The sequence below is a fragment of the Balaenoptera physalus genome (assembly GCF_965194825.1).
Source record: "Balaenoptera physalus genome assembly, chromosome: 5".
Lineage (NCBI taxonomy): Eukaryota > Metazoa > Chordata > Mammalia > Artiodactyla > Balaenopteridae > Balaenoptera > Balaenoptera physalus.
The window spans coordinates 10,897,550-10,915,204 of NC_138884.1; the positions used below are offsets into that span (position 1 = coordinate 10,897,550).

The window sequence follows — 17,655 nt, forward strand, 5'->3', positions numbered from 1 at the left end:
TGTTTATAGTCAATGCTCATATATGTTTATATATAAAGGATATAGACCCTTAGAGATTTTATAACTTGACATCTAAATATCAAAAAGTTCAAACACCTATCTTTCTTTAGATGGATTTTTCGAGAAGAAATTTCCCAAGTGTGTGCTTGCTTTAAGCAGTCAATAACACCCTGACCTATTTTGAGGCTGTTGTTTTATGCAGGATATGGATAAAAATAGAACTGCCTAAAAAAATTTATGACATAAAAATATTGAGTGAAATATGTACAGTAGCATACCTACTCGAGTTCAGGAAGACTCATGATTCAATTTAAACTTGCAGATTGTCTGCTTCTAATTGGTATCTCCGCTAAGTAGTAGCCCCAGGGTTTGCACCAAACATATAACTTAACTTTTCCAACATACACTGTTTCTGCAAGACAGTACATTATCTTCTTTATTTAGGCATTTTACTTGAACATACGATTTCAAAACCAAAAAATTAATGTTTTGATGTCAACTAAATACAAAAGTAAATCAGTTAGAAATTGACTAGAAAATTGTGTTTTTTTTCCACCTGTCAAGTCTCAAGATTAAAAACAAATGATGGAACTGTAAGTTTTCATTTTTATGGTTCTCAGGAAAGGAATATATATATCCACTGTGTTATTTCCATGAGCAGAGACTCTGAAATATATAGGTGGCATAAATATTTTCCATAATGTCCATATGAATCTGGAAAAACATTTAAGACTTCTGAGTGCTCAATCTTATTTTAAATTAGTAATAAAAATAAAAAATAAAATGTGTAAAGATAGTTTCATACATTTAATGTTTATTAAAATAATACCCCCAAATGAAAGGTTACTTGAATACTAGAAAATTAGCAAATATTTATTAAACACAAAGAATGGAATAATTATTTTGCTGCCATTTGCCTAACAAAGTTTATATACTTAAGCAAGATATATTTTTTAGAACTCAGGCCAGATATTAACATTTGATAGGAATCCTTCCCTGAAAATCCACCCTTTAAATTTGGATTATTTATACCTATGTTATATAATACAAAACCTCCTATTTTGCACATACTGTAGCCCTTTCACACAGTTTCGTAATTGTTTATTTATTTGTCTTTCCTAATATATTCTCAGCTCTTTGAACGATAACTTTTATTTCTCTATATCCATGGTTTAGTACTCTGCTTAGCATATTGCCACTGTTTAATTAAAGTTTGTGAATATTTCATAATTCACCTTTGTATTAGCTGCTGGCACATAGCAGACACTCAACAAACATTTGTGGACTGAATGAATAAATGAATGAATGCCATCTGCTTTTAGAATTACTGTGAAGACACATTTCTCAATTATCACATGCCTCATAAATACTGAGATTAATTAGAAAACATCCCACACAAAATCTTTTAAAAGTTTTTATAAAATGACAAGTATCTGTTTTTGTTTTTCAGAATAGTGAGTGAAGGTAGTGTTGAAACCCTCTCTGTCTCCTGTTTTACTTCTTGTATGTGTTTCTATCATGCTTTTATTCTATGACTTATTCTTCATCTAACAAATATTTATTAAGGGTCACTATAAACAATGTACCTCTCTAGGTACAGGGCGATGGGAGGGGTGGGGGGAGTGGGAAAACAGAAACACCCCTGTCCTCATTATCTTTTATTTTAGTGGGGAAAACAGACAATAAGCAAAAATAAGTACATACAGTATGCATTGTTTTAGAGATAAATGCTAAGGAAAAATAAAGCTGGCAAGGGGGCTCAGACATGGATGTGAGCATGTGTGTGGAGTGGAGTTACTATTTTAGATGCAATGGCAGAGAAGGCTTCAATGAAGTGACATTTGAGCAAAGTCTGAAAGAAAGTAAGGAAGTTCTCCTGCGTGTATCCAGGAAGAGAATCCACAGAGAGAAATGCAACAGCAAATAGTGGTGGTGGTATGGGGTCATGGTGAGGGGGATTATGATGTGCAGGGCCTATAGGCCATTTTAACAACTTTTACTCTCCATGAGATGGGATGCCACTGTAGGATTTTGAGCAGAACAGTGGCGTGATCTGACTTAGATTTTAACACGCCAGTTCTGCCCACTGTTTTGAGAATATGAGGGACAAAGTTAAGGTAGAGATCAGAAGGCTATCACAGTTACCTAGGTGAAAGATGATGGTGGCATAAACTGGGTTATACGGTGAAAGTTTTGAGAAGCGGTTGGAATACTCTATATAATGTGAACATAAAGTCAGCAGGATTTGCTGACATGTTAGATGCGCATTGTAAGAGAAAAAGAGAAACTAGGAATGACCCAAAGGTCTTCAACACAAACAATTGCAAGAATAGAAGTTGCCATTGACCATGATGAGGAAGACTGCATACAGAACAGGTTTTCAGAAGAATTCAGAGGCTTTGTATATTTTTAAGCTTGAGAGGCTTCTGTAAGCGAGCAGAGACGTCAAGTTGAAAGTCAGACATGGGTTAGGAGTTCAGGGCTAGAGATACAAACGTGGATGTCATAAGCATTCAGATGGTACTAAAACTCTGAGCCTGAATGAGATCACCAAAGAAATGAGTATAAAGAGAAAACAAAAGTTTACGTCTTGTGTCTTGGAACATTCCAAATGCAGAGGTCATCGAGGTGAGTTGAATAAAAACAGGGCACTGTGGCGTCCCAGAAGCCAAATGGAAGAAATGTTTCAAATGGAAGGAAATGACTAAAATTAACATGTTAATTTAAGATTTAGTGACTCTGACTCTTCTCTTTCCTCACCATCTACATCTAGTCCTCAGTACTCCTTTGGTTTTTTCCTACAAAATATATTCATGTAAGTGTGAGTCCCAACAGAAAGGCAGAACCAACACGAGTGATATGGGATAAGGGATTTATGATAGGGGTCAGACCTTACGCAACCGTGGGAGTTGGGCAGAAGTCTATGGAAGTCTGTTGCCGCTGCTCTAATGGTGGACTTAAAGTCACTGAGAACTGGCAATTGGGAAGAAAAGCTGTGTGGATTGGTGGTCAGCTGGGACAGACTGGAATCCTCAGGATAAACTGGATTTCCAAAAGACAATCTCTACCCACATCAGCTAAGACAAGCTGTATAAAGTGTACCCCTAAAGGACCATCTCTGCCTACATCTGTCTCTTGCTACCTCCAATTTCAGCATGACAAGGGATATGCAGATAGTGATATGCAGAAAGAACCTTTACAATGGACCTCCCACGAACTTGTACACACACACTCTGAGAGGGTAAAGGAAATCTGGCAGGAGCTCAGGGAGCTGCAGGGGCAGCTGCTGCCCCAAACTAAACAAGGTGAGGTAGCAGATCAAGGAGCACGAGCTGCAAGACCCCCTGGTTCCCTACACTGTTCCTCAGCGCATAACATAGCTGCTGCCTCATTTCTTCCTTACGAATCTCATGAAGACTTCTCTTTCGGCCAACCTTAGTGCAGAACCATATCAGGAAGGGAATTCTGGGAAATACAATTCCAGTTTTAGCTACATCAACACAGTACAAAGTCACTCCAATCCAAAATCCACTAAAGTAAAATGAGGACTGAGAATTAACTATCGTAATCATTTGCTGTAATACGTCTATTGTTGGACTGTTATTTCCTTGAAAGCAAGGAGTAACTGCTTTTATACCCTTTTTGTTCCACAGTACATTGTATTCTAATTATTTGTTTCTATGACTATCTTAATTGCAAGTATTTTCCCTCAATTTTGGTATTCCTAATATTTAGTTTGTTTAACATCTGCAATACAAATCTGCTGAGTGACTAAAATCCCTTCACATTTACTTTCCTATGATTCTAAGTAAAGATGTTTTATAGATACTAAAGAACACAAGATTGGTGAGAAATTAGCACGGTTTATCTAGATTTTCAAATTATTCTCATGTATCCCGTTAGTGAAATGCTCCTTCAGTATGCCTAAACTGACTCTCGGCCTGTCACTTTTATCTTGGTTTTCTAGGAAAAAAAAATCAATATGTCACTTGTTGATGCATGACTACATAAATGATTGTGATTTATTTATGTAGGAATTCTCTGCATTCAGGACTACTTGTGGAGTTATTTCATGACGAGTTTTGCTTTTCTCCCCTCTTTTATTTTTATCCTTTCAGATTATTGTTCAGTATTTACTTCCTATGATTCAACCTTGTACCATAAACATCTGATGACCAAAATCTCATGTTATATTTCAGAGATGTGACATTCTATTGGCTGGAACTTCCACCCATAAACATGCTACAATATATGGAGAAAACAATATAAGGAGAAAACTAATTAACTAATAAATATTTATTAATGAGTCCAAAAGGTAAATATGGTGATACAAAGTACTTTATCTCATTCCCAACATCAGTTAAAGCTCTTGGGGACAGATGAGTTTATTCTGAGGTTTCTTGTATCTTCCACAGTCTTGACCTTTGTTATGGTCTGAACATTTGTGTTCTCCCAAAATTCACATGTTGAAATCCTAATGCCCAATGTAATAGAATTAGGAGTTGGGGCTTTTGGAGGTGCTTAGGTCATGAGGGTCCACCCTCATGAATGAAATTAGTGTTCTTATAAAGGAGACCCCACAGAAATCCCTTGCTGCTTCCACCATGAGAGGACACAGTTAGAAGGCACTGATTCTGAATCAGGAAGAGACCTCTCACCAGAACATGACTATACTGTTTCCTTGATCTTGGACTTCCCAGTCTCCAGAACTATGAGCAATAAATTCCTGTTGTTTACAAGCCACCTAGTCTATTGTATTTTATTACAACAGCTGAACCGACTAAGACAACCTGCTGTGGTGCTGCATCAAAGCTCACCACACTGCTTCATATGACTGAATAGTACTTGGTTGAGTGGCTACAGTGAAGCCTGCAACCTTCATTTTTAAAGTCAAGTCAGAAGAAAGATAACATATGAAAGACTGAGAATGGTGTGGAGGAAAATAAAGGCTCCTGAAGGAATAATGAACAATAAGGCTTCACCATGACACATAATTTTCAGGAAATGATAAAGAGAATAAAACGTCAGTCATATGCACCACCCCTTGTGTCACTTGAGGACACATTATTTTGCTTCGACTAGGCCCTGATATGATGAGCAAATAAGTCATGGGCCCACCATTGGCTTATAGTCTAGTGGGAACGTTTTCTCCGGTCGGCAGAAGAAGTTAAAGATTTGAAGCCTGAGGATATAAGCTGCTGTTGCTGGCTTGAAGATGGAGGGAGGCACACGTAAAAGAAAAAGAGATCTCAGCTGTATAACTGCAAGAAACTGAACTCTGTCAACAACCAGAAAGAGCTGGGAGGCTGATTTGTGCCGCAGAACCCCTAGATGAGAACTCAGTCTGGCTAACACCTTGATTTCAGGCTTGTGATAATGAGCGGAGAACTAGCCACACCTCGCCAGAATTCTGGCCTGCAAAACTGTGATCTAATAAATTGCTACTTATTTTAAGCCACTGTGTTTGCAGTAATTTGGTATGCAGCAATAACAATTAATATAGCTTGTTTCTGCTCCACATGGCTGGCTGGAGTAGATAGATTTGGAGCTGGAGATCTATTACCAAAATGGCTCACTTACATGGCTGGCAAATTGGTGCTGGTTTTATGTGGCGTCTGTCAGATGGTGCTGTGGGATAAAGGCATCAGTTCCTCTCCATGTGGGCCTTTCCATAGTTGGCATGGCTTCTGTACAGCAGGTGATTAGCTTCCATGAGCAACAGTCCCTGGGAACAAGGATAAAGTAAATGGCAATTTTATGACCTAGGCTAGGAAATTATACAACGTCGTCCATATTCTAGTGGTGGCAGTCACAAAAGTCTGCTCAGGTTTAAGAGAAAGGGACATAATCCTTACCACTCCATCACAACAGTTTCAACGTCGTACTGTAAGAAGTACATAAAAATGAGATGGAATAGTTTGTATTTGAAACATATAATTACATAGTGATTTAATGACTCACTCCTATCTCAATACCCATTTGTTTGTTAAAATGTTAACATTTGAAGGAAACTTGTAAGTGATAACAGTACAAAGAAAAGCATCATTGCACCAAAGGTAAGTCAGGGATGTGAATGTGTTTGGATATATAAGTCCCATAATGACAAATGTCAAGAACACATGCTAACTTTAAATTTCTAGAAGATATTCAAGATGTTATGGAGAGTGAAAATGAAAACTAAGATCTATTTGAGTGCTAATGTCTTATTTTAAGTTTAAACTATGTTGTTAACTTGATTTATGCTACCACTGATTTCTTGAACACTTGTTCAATATATAGCAATTAATATATAGCAATATGTAGCATTAACCATAGTTACATCTCCTACATTGCATATTTTGGTTTGTATTTTATGTAAATGCTATGAAACCAGGAAAACATTAAATATTATATAATAAATATTATATAATATTTAGGCAACTTTTTCATTACAGAATTAAGCACTCATTTAGGTTGATTTTTTCCCAGAAAGTGAATAAAATTCAATGTTGTTTTTATATACAGAATATAATGGTAAGTAAATATAAAGCAATAATAGTAGTCCTTAGCAGATCTAGACTGAATAGAAATATACAAATTATTCCTCTTCACCTTCTACATTTGGATGATTAAAAAATAATTGAATCTCATTACTGTGTGAACAAGACATAAGGAAACCACAATTCAATTTATGATAGCATATGCATTCATTACTTAAGTTAAAATTATGGTCAACAATGTATAGATTTGGCAAAATAAACATTATTTCCACTTTGTGTAACTTCCTAAGGGTAGAATTTCACAATATAAGAGAAGCTTTATATAAGTGACAAAGGCTAGGAAATGCATTTTTCACATTTTAATTACAATTCACATGTCTGTATCTCCTGCTGTGATGTTTTGTTAAAAAGACATCTCATTTGTGAAACTGCCAGTATAGAAATTGACAGATGGCAAGACCAGTTTCCAACCTGCTTAAGTACTGGTTTAATATGGTTTAGATTATTTTATTAGCATTGTCTATTTTTACTATATATCTAAATAGTAAAGAGTACTATTACAATTTTGTTGTAGTTCTTCCATTGTTATAATTAGATCTATTTATATGATTCACAGATTTATTGTTACAGTTTCAGATTTTATCAATATACTATTTTTAGAGACGATTTAACTGATGATCTCTCTAAAAAAATGTGTCAAGTTCTATTTATTTTAATGAAATGCCTACAAACACATAGATGCCTAGGGACAATCATAATAGAAGAACTCAAATGTCCAATGAAAAAAATCACTTTGATAGATGTAACTCATAGACATCAACAAATGAACCATTAACTGGGTTAAATATTTTTTTAAAAATATTGCAAACAGAACAAAACAAGTATTCAAACACGAAAATTAATCCATATGAAGATGAGAAATCCTGAGATCATTTTCCGTAAGACCTCATTGATCACATTTGGAAATAGTAACAAAGATAAGGAAATTATATACACGGAAAAGTTTCTACTGGTGAATCTGCTTATAAAGACTCCTTTGGTTCTATGTTGATAAACATTATTTTTAACACAGTTTACCTCCCTTAAATAATAGAGAGACATAAATTCAGAGAACATCAGCGTTGACGTTAGTTCTCTCCTCCTTCTGCCACCTCAACTTTTTTCAGCCCTCTAAACTGGATATTCTCCTCTGGAAATTAAGGATTTCCTCAGTTGCTGAGTAGCGATGCCTCCCCACATCCTCTGCTTTCCATCCCGTCAGCCCATGGGCTTAGAATTAGCTCGATTTGTAAACCTGGGATATGGTAGCCCAGTGACAAGGACAGTGACATGCTTTCACCTTAATAGTCTTGCTACCACATCTGCTCCTTGGGACGAATCCTTGGTGTCTGTGTAGCTCCCAGATCAAAGACAGCTCATGCAGTGAGTATTTTGACCCAGTCATCTGGGCTTAGCTTCTGGAGAGGATTCCCCTCTGAAATCCTGGGCAGTTGACCTGCTTGCCCTTTTAGTTTCCTCCACAGAGCAAGGGCAACGATGGAACCTGCTGTTCTGTCACCAGGCACAATTTCTGCTGCAAAAGGACAATTTACCAAGAGTAGGAGTCATTACCAGATTTCTGAAAAATAATTCTATCTTAATTTTTTTCTGCTAGTGCCCTGTCTACCTGACAGGTTGCCCCAGTTAAGAGAGTTTTTCACATTAAAATAGACTTTTTCCTGTGCTCTCTGGACCCCAAACTGCAGTTGAGTCTTTTCTCCTCTCTCCTGTCTCACACTTTCTTATCGGTCCTTGATCTTGAATCCAGTGCAAACTTCAGCCTCAATCTCCATTCGAGGTTCCTGTTGCTATAAGGTACCCATAATGCCACCTTAATTTTACAACAGTTGTCACAAAAATATATTTTACCTTTAAGTGATATGGAAAAAATCCAAAATGTTAACACCATATTCAAAAAAAAATTTTTTTTTTCTTTTATACTATTAGGATAAAGCAAAGGGGAGAAGTGGTCTTCATTTAACTTTCTTCATAATGACTGGATAATCATGATAGAGTATGAAGTAAATCAAAGGATGATAAAAGAACTAGGACAGAAAAAATGCAACTTAAAAATTTTTTTTTCTGATACTTCATCCACAAACATTGTTTTGCAAATGTTTTAAAGTTAATTCATTTTCTAAAACATCTTATGACTTTTATTATTATAGTAGTAGGGGTTGGAATGAAAAATTATCTCCCTTATTTCCCTAGGCACTAATTTTACTTTTTAGGTACCATTACTGAAAACTTCTAATTTGGCTTATCACTTCAGTGGGAATTCAGTGCACATAAGGGGCACATATGTAATTGGCAACCTAATTTTTCTGCTTTCATCAAATGGTACAATGCCAAATCTGCATTGAAGTTGCCAGTTAAATGCACTTGGAACCAAACAGCAGCAAGCATAAGAGATGAAAATGAACAAACTGGAAAGAGTCATTAACTTTCTGTTTTCCTATCACAACACAAATTGTATCAGGAAAATGTAGCAAAGTGGGAAATTCTACTTGAAACATTAAGCAATCTTAAAAGAGAATAATTCATTTACTTAACTTCTGAAATGTTGTTCATTATAATTTATAAATGGGGTTTCTGGTACAGATTTTTTTTTTCAACAAAAAATATGAAATAGTTAAAATGAATCAAATTTTCAGAAGTGTATTTTAGGTTATATATTTTCATATGGCTTATTGGTCCAGTGTATATGAATTCTGGCCTTTATTTGGCAAGCAAAATTGTTATAAAATTAAGGAAGGAATGTTGGCTTTACTTAATATCTTAATGAATAAAGGCAATTGACAGATTTTCATGGTTCTCACTAATTATGAATGCAATTGAGTGTGAAAATTACAATCAGTTGTGGTTACCAAAAGTGCCCTTGAAATATCTGGTCTAATGTATAATTCTGAACTGTGTAATATAGAGTCATTATTAAATTACCGTTATTGGTGACAATTAAATAGAGAACTGGGACGATAAAAACCCCAAAAACTTGCCAATATGATTTCACCTCCTTAAAGGTGAAAAACTTTTTTCTTAAATGCCTATTCATAGCTCTTAAATAAACTACATATTTATTTGCTAGGTTCAAAGTTCAGATCAGGAATATGTCTTCTACAAAATTTCATTTTGCAGTGATAGCAGGATTCCTTTAGTAAGGACTTCAGGGAAGAGTTTCCTGACTTTTTCATCTATAAATCCAAGTAGTAAGGGCTTTTTAAATCCTTGCCTAACCCTAATAAGGTGGACAGTTTTGTAAACCGTTCTTGCATTAGAAAAAGGAGGGAAGTAGAAGGAAAATGCTGAGGGGTTGTAGATCAGCTTACTCCATAATTATTGAAAGCTATAAAGAAACTGTTAAGACTCTCAACTAAGCCAGGTGGTCTGAATGGGTGGGAGTATGGACAGTAGTGCAAGGCAGACTTAGGTTGAGTTCCAGGTGCACCACTTAATTTGTATGAGACCTAATGTTAACTACCTAACCTCCCCAAACCTGACTTTCCTGATCTACAAAATTGAAGACATGGTAATAGCTTTTTCACAGGGCCTACACACATTGAATCTCAACATCCTTTGTTAGTATATCCATTTAACAATGCTTGATCAAGGGAGCTATCATGTCCTGTATTTTTATGTTATTGATCTATTTGTCCACTGGTCCCAACTTTGCTGCCCTTTTTTGATTATATACTTAAGCCACTTTTAATGGATTCTAAACTCTTTGTATGAGACATGGAAGAATTAGGGCAAAAGAAAATTGATGGTAAAGGTAAAATATATGGAGAATATATTATGAGCTGGCATACACCAAAAACCTGAGGACATAGCAGTGGACATAGCTACTAATAAAGAGAGGAGATATAATAACCGAGTTGTCAGCCCTAGCCTCCTAGATGTTCTTAATTTCCTTTTGTCACGTTTATGAAAAAAATGTTTTCCACAGTTGTCACCCCAAAGCAGGGTTGTCCCCAAACCAAAATCCACATCGACCACTAATACTCAAAAAGTACACCTTGCTTTTACACTCAATATATTTACATTTCAGAAGTCAGACTATGACCAGATTATTTAGAACGCACACACACACACACAAACTTGAAAGAAGCATAGATTGCTTGATTCCTGGAAGCTGTTTGCCAATACAGTAGTGCACCAGATCACAAAGATCCTACAATCTGGGCAGGAGGCTAGTTAGAGGGTAAGGGAGGTGATGTCAGGTGTACAAACTTAGCACTGGGGATGTATTTTCTATCTAGAAATGGTCCTACAAGCCACCAAAATTGGTTAAAAAATGTTTCCAACACACACACACAGAGTTAAACGCACTCCGTCTGCCTTATTGCCTGCTAAAGACATAAATATACAGGAGTGGCGATAAAGAAGGGGATGAATGGGAGAGTTCAGAACCCAGGGCAAATCTAAAAGGAAATGAGGCAGTGCAATAGGAGAAAGGACCAAGGGAAAATAAATTAGGTAAGCAACAGCACCATGCATCAGAAGTCTTCTCCACCACTAAACTGGCAAAATATCTCTAGAGGGCCATCAGTCAAATGATGTCAAAATGGTAACTGGTTCTGTATGTAATCCCCGTGTTGTTGAGAACCTTATGTGCAGGAACACAAGTTCCACTCCAGGCCACAGTCCCACTGCTTCCATTATCCTACGGAAGAACTGACTGCTGTAAATATTTGTTGGGAGGTGTCATCTGTTAAGAGAAAGGAAGCCAGGTTTCTTGCTGCCTTTGAGGTAAGAGATGTGTCAGGATGTGAATAGCCTGGGTGAAAAGGAAAAGAGGAGGAAGCCTCACAGTTTCCTCCCTGAGAGGTGGAAGAGAAAGAAAATAGCATCCGTGGTTTGGAGAGAAAAGATACAGTGCATTTTCAGCATTCCCGCGGCCCCTTCGCAGAGCTTCAGATTCTCCCTCTCTTCCACTTTTGCCCTGCCAATACACTTGGACTCGACGCACTCATGAGGATGGGCTGAGTGCAAAGCCAAGTCAGCACGACCGGATACGGCTTCCCCTAAAATGAAAACTCAGCAACGGGCCAGCACTGGGTGTGCGCGTGTTAACGCAAGAGTATGCGTGCGCGGTAACCCGCGGCCTCAGTTGGCCGGGCGCCGTGCTCTGAGCCATCCACGCCCCGCCCCAGTTTAACTCCTCCCCCCGCCCCAGTTTAACTCCTCCCCCTCCCCCCTCCCCCCAACCCCGCTCCTATAAAAGCTGCGCTCGCCGCCGCCCTCCTCAGTCAGGGAGCGCGGCCTAGCCGGGAGGTGGCTCTCTCGTCCCCCACTCAGTCACACTCCGCGCACTCACACACTTGGAAGCGCCTCCCCACGTCCCTCCCCTGCCCTCCTCTTGCTCTGCTCTTCCCTCTCTCACCACGAACGGTCGCCGACCGACTGCCAGTCCGCCTCTCGCCCTCTCCCTGTCTCCACAACATGACTGCCTGGGAAGCGGTGGCTCAGGCAGAGCAGCTCTGCTGGCGCAGGCAGGAGGAGCAGGATTATTAAATAACGCAGCTCGACTCCGTGCAGCTGGGAGTGGAGAGAAGGAGCCCAACGGCCAAGAAGGGGAGGGAGGGCAGAGGAGGGGGACCGGGAAAGACAAGCCCCGCGCTCCGAAGACAGAAATCCCCGCGTGCCCGGGAGAAGCCTAACAAGCGCCGCGGAGCCCTCCAGGTAGTAACGCCGCCGGTGCCCCCGCGCCCGGAGGGTCGCGCTTCGCGTCGCCGCGGCACTGGCGCTGGCCTCCGGCGGACGCGCGAGGACCGCCCGGCGGCTGGCCGCGCCGTGCCCGGGCCGCCCCGGAGCAGCCCGCGCGCAGGCCAGGGGCGCCGGCCGTGGGCCCGGCGTGCGCGGCGCGGAGACCTGGCCTCGCGGGCGGGGTGGGAGGGAGGCGGACGGGCTCGCTTCGCCGCCGGCGCGCGACTCCTCGCGTGCTGCGTGGCCTTTTTCTCCGCGCTCTTGAGCGCTCGGCTCCCCGCGGCCGCCACTCCGGGGCGATGCGGAGCGCGGCCGGCCGAGAAGGCAAGAGTTGGCGCAGGCTGTTGGCCGCTCCCCTCCGTCGCCGCTCGCTTCCCGCAGGTAGGGGCGGCCGGGCAGCGCTGACGCCGGGGGCTGCGGGCGCCCGGGCGGGGGCGGCGGCGGCGGGGGAGGGGGAAGAGGAGGGAGGGGGCGGGGAGCCGCAGTGCCCGAGCCTGGACGGCCTCTTGCCTCCACCCGCTCGTTCTCCGGCGCTGGCTTCCTGGGTTGGGGGCGAGACGCTCCCCAGCGGCGGCAGGAACAGCAGCGACTTAGCGTGAACAAATTGCTTTGTGGTGGCGTGTCGAGGGCTCCGGGGAGGGGTGTGTGTGTGTGTGTGTGTGTGTGTGTGTTTTCGCGCTCCTGACTAATCAAAGCGTTGGTTCCCTGGGAAAGGCAATCAGTCCCGATCTGAAACCGCAGGTGTCCCCGTGCCCCGCCTCCCCCCACCTTTTGGCATGTGTCCCAGGACTCGTACACGCAGTGCCATCAGGGGCAGGTGTCGAGATGGGGTGACGGAGGGATTTGTGAATGGTGCTGCTCTGCGCGTGCAGGCTGAGTCTTGCTGATGTAGAGGAGGAGGTATCCAGAGTGAGAAGAAAGGCTATTTATGGCAAAGAGTTGTGAAATTTCTGCGGGTTTCCTTGCGTGGTTCCTGAGCTGCTCTCTCGCCCTCTCGCCTCCTCTCTCTCTCTCTCTGTTCCTCTCTCCCATCTCTCCCCTTTTGTTTCTCAGAATTAGAGAAGCAATTCTGCTTTCCATTTCCCCTCCCCACCGTGGGACATTGAATAGGAGGTGAAGGAAGTCAGAAAATCACTTGTCATTTTACAGGTAGAAAAAAAATGCTTCTTAGAAGTTACTTATCTCTTGCCCCTTAATGTTTGCATGTACTTATTCTCCACTCCTCCTACCTCTTCAGGCCACCAATAACAACACCTACAGACAGAAAGTACCTACTTGGTTTCAGCAGCTTTCATGTCTAATCTCTTTACAGTTGGATACCTTCCCAGTGATATGTAACACGTATCCTCCATTTCTACCCCTAAGAAAGGCTATTAAAAATAATGCCCACACATTTTACCATAAAGCTGGTTTTATTAAAAGCCTTGGGGAAGAAAGAGAAGCAGACACCTAGGTGAGTTTATATCGAGTATTACTGATGAGAATTAGAACTAGCTATTAAGAAAAGACCTAAAATACTATTAATCTATTAATCTAGTCTACAACATAATTAATTTGTTTCGGTTTCTTTTGCTCTTTGCTTTATGACAGGCAAAAATTCCAAAGACATGACTTGAAGCTTGGAGATGCCTTAGGACAGTGTCTGCCAACTATGCTTTAGCAACTTTATGTTTGTTCTTAAAAGTAGCAACCTGTGTTTTCATAGATCCGATGACAGGGTTGTGACGGAGATAGTAGGACAGTGTCCTTATTATTTTAAATTGGGATGTCTTTAAGCACCTGCCAAGTACAATGTTTTTAAAGCATTGAAATTCCATATTGCAACCACCGGTTCAGTAATTTCACGGAGAAGAAAGAGAAGTAGACTGACCAACTTATTGTCAGAGTGATTTGTCTTCATTTGGTATTAATTAAGGAGCTCCTTATTTTGATCAAAACATGCCAACTGTTGTTGTTGTTTTTTTCCAGTGCGAAAGTAGCTTTCCTTAACAGTCCTGTTTATTTGGAAGACAAAGCAGTGTTAAGGATTTGTTATTTTGATTTGGTTAGATTCATGTTGGTTTAAAATACGTTTTTAGCATTGGAGCATGTGCAGTTTTTATATATCACATTAAAACTTGAACTGGGCGCCGCACTCTGAGGGCTGTTACCTTCACTTTCCTGAATCATTGGAATGTAGAAATAATGGGGAATTTTAAAATGTGCTTGATGAATTATTTTATTGCAGTCATTAAAAGTCACATTTATGAATACTTCTTTGACACCATCAGAGAATCAGCAACTGTTTATTATTTTAATGATGATTTTTTTACTGTAGAATGTTAATTTATATCAAACTTGTGAAGTAGAAAATGAAAAAAATATTATATTTTATAGATATTGAACTCCTTATTGCATTTTATCACATAGTGTTCATAATAAAGGGCCTGTCATGTGCAAGATACTATCTAGGTACTGTGGAGGAACATAAGACTTACTTGCTTCCTGCCCTTCAGGAGCTTACTCTCCAGTTGGGGGCAAGTCTGATGCGCATGGTTGAACAGAGTTAACAGCCCTTGGCAATAAGAGATTGCATGTCTAATGAAGACTGCAGGAGTTCAGAGCATGACAATAACGTTTCATACTGGACTTTGTCTGAAAAGACTTCTGGGGTAGGTAAGACTTGCTTGCTTTTGATCTTAAAGGATGAATAGGATTAGTGGCTTGTGGATGAGAATATAAGGTATAAGATGTAAGTCTCCTGGGATTGTAGAAAAGAACAAAAGATATAAGAAAGATAAGTTTGTTTTGAAATAGATTTTGGTATTGCAAAGTGGTTGAATTTGTTGTGCAAAGTGCAGGTGAGTCTGTTTTTGATGAACAACATTCTGTACGCTGCATTCTTGGAATTGTCAATATTTCTGTACCTCAGAAGACAAATTTTTGATTTTATCTTGCCTTTCAATGAAAAATGTGCTTTACATGCATTTATAGAGAATAATTACTCTAAATATTTAAATATACCGCATCACACTAAAGTATTGCATTTCATATTAATAACAAGGTGGCACGTACATGAAGTGAGGTGTTTGAGTTACATCCTTAGCCAGCCCTCCTTAGATTTGCTCTAAAGGAAAGAGTATGAGATATGTAAAAGAACAACTGTATTCATAGTGAGCAGTCATTGAATGCTTAATATTTTATGCGTATAAAATGTGTAACTCATTAATATATTTTCTATAATATTTTTATTTTAAAGTTATTAGAATGCATCTGCATAATAGTTAATCTGTCCTTACATTATTTTCCATGAATATATAGCTATGATGTAGGGCCTATGGGGAACAATTTTAGAATTGCAGTGACAGTTTTAAAGATGTTTTAATTGTCTTCTGGTAAATAGATTGTATTACTAATAAGAGCATGCTCTGTCCCTGAGCATTTTGAACTTAGTTATTTGCTCTTTGTATATATATTTGTTTATATCTATAAAAACAAACACAAAACTGTTTAAAATGCATTTACCCATTTTAAGACCACAAGGGGAAAGATCTGAATTGACATTGAGCCTGTCTATTCATTATGACACCTGAGAAATATGGTGACAATAAGGAAATAGTACAAATATTAGATATTACTTTCAATAAATAACAGAGTAGAATTACTTTCAGATTAGTTGAATTAAAAGATTTGCATATATATTTTGTCAACAGTGAATAGATAAGAGATATTACAGAAGTGAAAATCCTATTAAATCACCTATTTCATATTCATGCAGGAATGGGATGATTTCCAGTGTAGTCAAAGTACAGACCAGTATATCTGTTAATTGGTCTCTTTTGAGTTTGGTTTTGGACTGTATGTCACAGGTGTATCACTTTGATAATCTCTCCTACTGTATGACTGACAGCTTCTGCATGATTTCCTTACTGGATAGTGACAAAATCTATTTGCTTTATATTGAGGACGTATGCTTCTATCAGCAATATTATCTTCACTATGCGAGAGTGTCAGTTAACAATAAAACATGAAGTCTGCGGTGGGAGAAGCAGTGAGAAAAGATGAGGAGATTGATGAAAGACACTAACAAAAGAAGCATACTTCAATATGTAGCTTAAACTAAATATAAAAATGTAAAGCTGACCAGTCTAAGCTGCAGTTGATACAGTACCAGCATATTGCTATCAGTTCTCACTTTAAAATGACTGTGTTTCATTTTAAGCTGTTTTCATATGTGGGCTAAACAAAATGGTAAAAAAAAAAAGTGGTGGTTGAAAATGTTTACTAGGGTCTGTGGTATTACAATAAAAATACCCATTTCTGCTTAGGTCTTTGACAGATAAAGTTTGTTGTTTGGCCAAATTCCTGGCCCTATATTTAGATTAACTTAAAATGTACTTTTTCGTTTTGCGTTATTTACACTGTACTAACAATTTTGAAATTTTAATTAAACTTATTAAAATATTTGAACACTGTAACTGTGTTCTGATACCAAATGAAATCTAAATGTTATTTATAAGGAAACATTTTATTACCTAATGGCAAATTCTTAACCTAGAGCAGTAGTTCTCAAAATGTGGTTCCCTGAGCTGTAGCACCAGTGAACTCGTTAAAATACAATTCCACTGAATGATTGAATCAGAAACTCTGCGGTGGGGTCCCCTACGTGATTCTCACACGCTCTAAAGTTTGAGAACCACTGACCTAGAATATTTTATACTGAAACTTGAAGACTGTGTTTTCTACCTATTTTGTGTCTAAATACTTTCCTCAATTGGTAGAGATAACTAAGCTTTAACTATTTAGACCTAGAAAATATTACATTCTCCATCAGAAGAATTACATCTTAATTAAAAAACAAAAACAAAAATGACTTTCTAATTCCTGTGCACATATTTGTTGTTGATTGGGGAAGCAATACGTAAGTGTGGAATTTAACTGGACAGTAATGGCCTCAGACTGACCTTATTGGTAGTCATTTATAAGGCAAAAAATATGCACAGTGTACAAAGGTTGACCATTTTTTGTTTAGTTTTGTTGACTCATGTGATATTTTTCATCTTGGCATTTATAATCATCTTCTCTGTGTAAGACTACAGTTACTTTAGCAGCTCAACAATAGTTTCACCAGTGTGGAATGTTCTCTCAAATGTTCTTACTACTAAAATAAATTTTAGACCACATCTGTACATCCTTCAAGATTAAAGATAATGTGTTCAAATCCTGTATCTCTCTTAGTATCCTTCTCCCTCACTTCGTCCTCCCTCCCCCCCCAACTCCCCCCACCCCTGGCTTTCAGATATGAGCTCAATCATCCCTTCCCTAAGGAAACCTTCCTTGGCCTCCTTTGCTACATTAGTTGCCCTGTTATATATTGTTTTAGTTCCGTGTTCTTCTACCTTGTGGTACTCATTGCAGTTTAATTTTATGTGTATTTGTGTGATTGGTTCAGAAT

The 17,655-nt window shown here is 39.1% G+C and overlaps 1 protein-coding gene and 1 long non-coding RNA gene across 11 annotated transcripts in view; one reads left to right on the top strand and one right to left on the bottom strand.

Annotated features, from left to right (window-relative positions):
• LOC309660823 overlaps positions 1–11,975 on the bottom strand; it is a 190,549-nt gene extending 178,574 nt beyond the window's left edge. The window contains exons 1-2 of the long non-coding RNA XR_014263648.1: positions 11,899–11,975; positions 5,581–11,539 (exon numbers count right to left, since the gene is read on the bottom strand). This is a non-coding gene — a long non-coding RNA (uncharacterized lncRNA). The remainder of the gene's footprint in view (positions 1–5,580; positions 11,540–11,898) is intronic.
• The window catches only part of CCSER1 (coiled-coil serine rich protein 1), a 1,319,150-nt gene continuing 1,313,257 nt past the window's right edge, over positions 11,763–17,655 (top strand). For 7 of the 10 annotated variants that reach the window (XM_082461685.1, XM_082461686.1, XM_082461688.1 and 4 more), the window contains exon 1: positions 11,769–12,197. The gene's annotated coding sequence lies outside the window, so the exon portion shown is untranslated. Of the gene's footprint in view, positions 12,198–17,655 lie in introns of all 10 variants that reach the window. The other 3 variants (XM_082461682.1, XM_082461684.1, XM_082461691.1) reach the window with 2 other exon arrangements.